The sequence below is a fragment of the Leucopleurus acutus genome (assembly GCF_964270905.1).
Source record: "Leucopleurus acutus genome assembly, chromosome: 11".
Lineage (NCBI taxonomy): Eukaryota > Metazoa > Chordata > Mammalia > Artiodactyla > Delphinidae > Leucopleurus > Leucopleurus acutus.
The window spans coordinates 75,464,410-75,471,298 of NC_139152.1; positions in this window are offsets into that span (position 1 = coordinate 75,464,410).

Genomic DNA, 6,889 nt, shown 5'->3' on the forward strand with positions numbered 1-6,889 from the left:
AACTTCACTGCTACAACCCTACTCCAAGGTCCTCCCATCTTTTGTTTGGATTCATCTAGTAGCCACCTAAGTGGTCTTCCTGATTCTGTTCTTATCCCTCTATAGTCTACCCTACAGAATGCAGCCAGAGCTTTGTTTCTAAAACTTATATTTAAGATATTGTCCTTAATAAGCCCCTAGGTAACTTCCGATGAAAAGGATGATAAAAGCCAAACCCCTTAACCACTTACCTCTCTAACATGTTTCTTTTCATTTTTCCCTAGTTCATACACTTTAGAGAAATGGCTTTCCTTTTCTTTCTTAAACATTCTACATTGTTCCCAACCAGCGTCTTTACCCTTGGCTGCTCCTCTGCTTGGATTCTCTGCTCCAACATTTTTGCATGGCCACTTTCTTCTAGTCACTCAGCTCTCAACTCAAACATTACCCTCCCAGGGAGATCTTCCTGACTCTTTAGATACAGTTACCCACCCTTCCCCAGTCACTCTTCCTCATATTTTCCTACTTTAATTTTTTCATAACACATGTTGGTATGATAAATTATCATATTTGTTAATATGTTTATTGTCTATCTCATCTCACTTGAAGATAAACTTACGAATAGAGACTTTATCCTGTTAATTACTGTATTCTCTCTTCTTGGACCTGTGCCTGATAAATAATAGATGCTTAATAACTATTTTGACTGAATGGTAGAGAGTTTGCTTGTTAATCACTCTCCCTTCTGTGGCTAGCATGATACCAGACACATTCTAGGCACATAAGAAATATTCATTGGTTGAATTATTGTGTTCTCTGAGAATTAATCTTCTTGACAATTATGTGATATTATGGGTTGAATTGTATTCCCCAAAAAGATATGTTGAATTCCCAACCCCTGGTACCTGTGAATGTGATCTTATTTGGAAGCAATGCCTTTGCTGATGTAATTAAGATTAGATCATTCTTTATTAAGGTGGTCTTAATTCGATTAGAGACAGACACGAAGGTAGAATACCACGTGATGATGGAGATAGAGACTGGAGTGGTATGTCTTCACGCAAAGGATTGTTAGTAACATCAGAAGCTAAGAGCATGGAACAGACTTTCCCTCAGAGCTCTCTAGAAAAAAAAACAACTTTGCCAATACCTTGAATTTAGACCTCTGGCCTCCAGAAGAGTGAGAGAATAAATTTCTGTTGTTTTAAATCACACAAGTTGTTCTACATTGTTAGGGAAGCCCTAGGAAACTAATGCATATGGCAAAGAGAAGAAGAAAAGGTTAGGAAAATGAGTAAGGATTAAAATGTGAGATGCAAATTTCCTTTACTACCATTCCCTTTATGTGAGGTAAGTGTTCTGGTTTTCCTTATTTACTAGTCATGTGACTTTAGATATACATTTTAATCTCTCTGAGCCTGTTTTCTCACTTGTAAAATGTGGTTATAATGCCCATCCCATAGGGTTATTGTGATATTAATATAGTTAACTTATGTAATGAACTTACAACAGTATCCAGTATGTAGTGAATATTCAAAAAGTATTAGGCATTATTCTTACTCAGGGGCTGAAAACTGTGACTGTGAGTAAAGATTGGTGTTATAGCCATTAGCTACATAAATTCTCCATTTCACCCAACATTTTATTCCTCCAGCAAACATTTATGAGCTCCAAATATTGTACTATTCTCACTTTGTTCCAATGCTAAGTCGAGCTCTTCAGTACAGTTCCCTCAGAATCTTCTCTTTTCAAGGATTAAAGAATCTGGTGTCAGATTTCCGCTTAATATAAGGTTCAGCATAATGTAATAAGAATTATTTTCTGTCTAAACTTAGATGGAAATACTCGTAAGGTAATGACTTACCTGAGTCTGCATGATAATTCACCAGGAAGGTGTTGATGAGAATCTTAAGTAGATCTGGTAAAGCAGGTACATTGCTATCTGTAGTAGATACTGTAATATGCTACACAGGGTCCCTTTCAGAACTAAAGGGCATGATCTCGCAGCAGCTGCAAGTGCTCCTGGCTGTCAGTTTCTTCTGGGAATTGCTTTTGTCTGAAGAAAGCCACATCACCTTAAGCCATGTCATCTTCCATGGGGAAGCTTTGCATCCAAGATTGGCTGTTGTGAGAGTACAAAGATTCAGTCCCTCCTCCCCAGTTCAGGGCAACTCTGAAGGATCATCCCATATTAGAGTTACCCACGGGGTCAGCTGAGACCTTTTCTGAGTTTGATTAAAGTAACCTTTTCCCTTTGTCCAATCCTATTTACTTCTCTTTCACCCCAGGTTTTGAACCCAAGAGTGTTTCCTAATAGCCTTCTTATATTCAAATCTCTGTGTCAAAGTCTTCTTCAGGGGGGCCAACCTCTAACACCATCTGAAACAAACCAAACAACCTCACACAGGTTGATTAGCTCACATGAGCTTTTATAGCCTAAATACTTTCCAGAAGGAAATTTGAATCTTTGGTCTAAATATCAACAGATGAGCTCATTTGCCACAAGGGGGAAAAAAAAGTAAAAGGGAAAAACAATTGTCCTTAATTTATTCACATAAAAATAAAACGTGAATGCATCCTCCTTTGATTGTATCATTCAACAGTTCAGTCTAACAGTAAAATTTGCAAGTCAAAAATTCTTGCTTTTTATGTTGATAGACACATAAAAATGGATGAATGAAAGGGAAGCAGAAGATGTCATAACCCTTGCTAACACCACCTTTATATTTCTATGGCACATTGATGTTTATAAAGCCTTTCATATGCTTGCTTTATTTTGAATTTTATTCTAGAGCTGACAGGAGCAAAGAACAGGTATCATTATTCCCTTTTCAGAAATAAGAAAACTGAACTTAGATTTTTTTCCTCAAAGTCCAGTGGAAGAGCTAAGAATCCATGCTGATCTTCTAACCAAAAACCTGTTGCTCCTTGACTCTCCCTACATAAAACAACAGAACTGTAGAGAAACATATTCTTCATAAAATAATTAGGGAATAATGAAAAGGTCTTGATTACATGAACAGATACCCATTAGATGGTACTGTCTCTGAATTCATTAGCACTGAAGAAAGGTGAGGGGAATGTTGGAAGGGGATTAGTAAAAAGTTTACCTAAGAAGACTTTGTTGTTGCTGCTGTTGTATCCGGATGCTGAAGCTAGCTTTTATTTTCAGGTATTTGTGCTGTGTGTTTTACATACATTAAATAAATTCATCCCAGAAACAACACTATGAGGTAGGTGCTAAGTAGCATACTGGAAATCAGTGCGATAATTAAGATCAAGCACTGAGGAGGGCTTGTTTTCAAATCTTTTCTCCACGCTTGTGCAATCTTGGTCAATACCTGACATCTCTAATCATCAGTTTTCTCTTCTACAAAGGGATGAGTAAGTGTATAATCATGCCTACTTCATAATGTTACCATGAAGATTAAGAGAGATTAAGCATGAAAGTACATAGCACATAGTACAACCTCAATAAACAATAGTTGTATCCATTTTACAGATGAAAGAATATCAGCACAACAAGATTGGTAGCTCGCCCCAGAACATAAATGCTTGCTAGTGGCAGTGGATTTTCCAGACTATCAGATCCCCTTAGTCTGATATTTCTTTTCTGATGGAACTTACCATTAGGCCATTTTCCTGACATCTTTAAAAGAGACATTGTTAGGACACACAGGAAGGGGTCCCTGTGGCCACATTATAATTGGGACTCAGCTCAATGGGAACTAACAGAGGGACGCTTATGCTGTGAATTTCTTCTCCAATTCAACAAAAAGCCAACATTTTCTGGGGCCTCTCTCCCCAATGGGTCTCCAGGACTCTAGTTGGCAGCCACTGTCTTAAGCTATTGATGTCACAGGTGTATGGAGAGGAAGGGGACGGCTGGGAGAGAGGAAAGGGAGGGGTCCTTTGTGGATTGACAGATGGATTCAAACTTAAAAAATACAGAAATCCAATTTTTGAAGGATGATTTGTGAAGGACATATGTCATGTCCAATATATTCATTTTCAAAGCACTGTAGCTTTCCAGTATGGAAATGTGGTGCTTGAATCAAACATGTTTTTAATTCTCCAAAAACACCATTATTAAACTGATCTTAATTAACACATTTTCTATTAACTAGAATGATCTGAAACTCCAAATCCATCATGCAAGACATGAATTGAATTGGACTGCACACTAAAAACATGCATACTTCAATGTTGTACATTTGCCTAGATCACCTTTAAAACAATTAAATAGTGAATGTGTAACTAAATCACCACACTGTGTTCTCTGTTTAATTTCAAGGTTGAAGTATCTTTCTTTCACAAATGTGGGTAAAACCCTAGAATGCTAGGGGACAGAATGGGAATTAATGGTTCTTTCTGTTTTGATTTTCACATATTTGGTGGCTTTGCATAATTTGAATAATTGTAAGCTTCCAGCATGCTGATAAGCCTCACCTCCATTATTCATTTGCATGAAGTGCTTCTCTTGGAAAAAAAAAATATTCATCATCCCATTCTGCATCAACAAAACTTAGGTTCCTACTAGCTGTCTCTACTCTCTTTTACTAAGGAATCTCATCAGTAAATTCCTATGAATCTTTTCCTTTCTGTTCTTCTTATCCTGACCTGGTCTATGTTCTGTTGTTTTTATTTCACTCTTCCAGTCTGATTACTATACTTTTAACATTTATTTCAGAAAAGACTTTAATAAATATAACAATTATTGGAAGGAGATTGTTAATTCTATGGTTGCTGATTTACTGCAACATCAAAAATGTATACATGCAAATCCACCTGTGATGAAATACAGACTTACTTCTTAAAATGGAAAATGTTTCTTCCTTTGTCTTGTCCTTTAAGAAAAGCATGATGGTTAATTTTATGTACCAATCTGACTGGGCCATAGTGCCCAGATATGTAGCCAAATGTTATTCTGGCTGTTTCTGTGAGGATCTCTTGAATGAGATTAACATTTAAACTAGAGGATTTTGAATAAAACAGACTGCCCTCCAGAATGTGGGTGGACTTCACTCAATCAGTTGAAAACCTGAATAGAACAAAATACTGACCTCCCCCAAGTAAGAGGGAATTCTGCAGCAGATGGCCTTTGGACTTGAACTGTAGGTTAGGCTACTCTGTGGGTCTCCAGACTAACAGCCCACCCTGCAAATTTTAGACTTGTGAGCCTCCATAATAACCTGAGCCAATTCCTGAAAATAAATCTCTCTCTCTCCTCACACACACACATCCTGTTGGTTCTGTTTCTCTGGAGAACCCTAATACAAAAGACAATCATCAGAGAATGACTATGTCTATTTTACAACTGTAAAAAGAAGGACTAGGTTAGCTTAAATGTCTAGAATGCTTCTCTGAAGAGGTTCAGTTTCCCCAGAACCTGGATGGGGAGGCTAGATGAGGCTCCTCCCTTGGGAACCCCCCTCCAGTGGCTTCCATTCCACTTAGAATATACATCATACTCCTGGCTGTGGTCCAGAAAAGTCAGTAGAATCTTCCCTTTGCCTACCTCTCTAACCTCTCCTATTATTGCTCTATGGGGGCTTATTCTCTGTTCCCACCAGAGCTTCAAATTCATCCCCATCTCAGGGCCTTTGCACACCTCTCCCTTGTACACTCTTCTACCATTAAATGAACTTTTTCTCATTATTCAAGTCTTCCTCTCTCAAGAAGATCTTCCCTATCCATCCCACATAGAGAGTAAAAACCTTCTTGTCTCTCTCTCTCTCTAATACTTTACTCTGTTTTATTTTCTTCATAGAGGAAATCAGTATTGGTATTATATTTATTTGTTCATTTTTAATGCCTGTCATTTGGGCACTTAAAAGCCATCTAATTACTTAGTGATCTGAAATCATTTATTAATTTATTTATCAATCAAACATTTTACTGACACCATGTCAATAAGGGGCATTATGATTGAAGACTATTCATAAAGATGGTCACATTCAATAGATGAAGAGAGAGGGGAGCTTGTTATGACCACTAAAGGCAGAGAGATCCAAATTCCGTGGGTAACGTTCAGCCAGAAATGAAAACTGGAGGAGCAGCTCAGTGGCAAAATGCAGAGAGGGACAAGAAAAGATACTGAAGAGAGAGAGTGACCCAGGCTGTGCCACTGGGAAAGCAGTGCTGAACAAGCCAATCCGGTAAACGTGATGATTTGAGATCATGTAGACATGCAAGACAGCAAGACTCAGGAAGGCAATGGAAAGAGGCATCTGCCTGGAGCAGAAGATAAAATTGATAAATTCATTACTTCCAAAGTTCTGTGTAGTACTGCTGGCAAGGTGATTTTAAATACTATACAGATAGAGTTTTAAAGAAGTTATTAGTTGGGTATTTGCTAATATGTACTAAAACACCTTAATTAATATATCAAATGTTGGTTTTACAATATTATGAGCTAGAACCATGCTAAATTTTAAAAGCCATCAATTTAACAAAAGAATAAGTTGAGTGTGTAACTTTACATCTAATATGCAACCATGCCCCCAAATATTCATGAAATATGCAAAAAAAAGAGTTTAGAATATGAGGTCAAAAAAAATAGAACATATTTTGCCTCCACACTATTTTCCTGAAATTGTCCCTATCTCAACAGATAAATTTGAGACCTGGATCCAAGGCGTGTTGCCTTCTTCCCGTAACCTGCCATCCAAATTCTAACACTTTCCTAACCCTATTGACTTAGGTTTGGTACAAAGAAAGAGCCTTGGACTTAGAAGTATAAACTATGGTTCTGCCACTTATCACATGCATAACTTACAGGAAGACACTGAACTCCTTTGATTACCAGCCCCCCTTCTGTAAGAACTGAATATGTGCCTGTTGAGTCTGCTCTCAGTCCATACCTTCCCAGCCACCTTCTCTGGCCCATCACCATCATGTCATTCCTTCT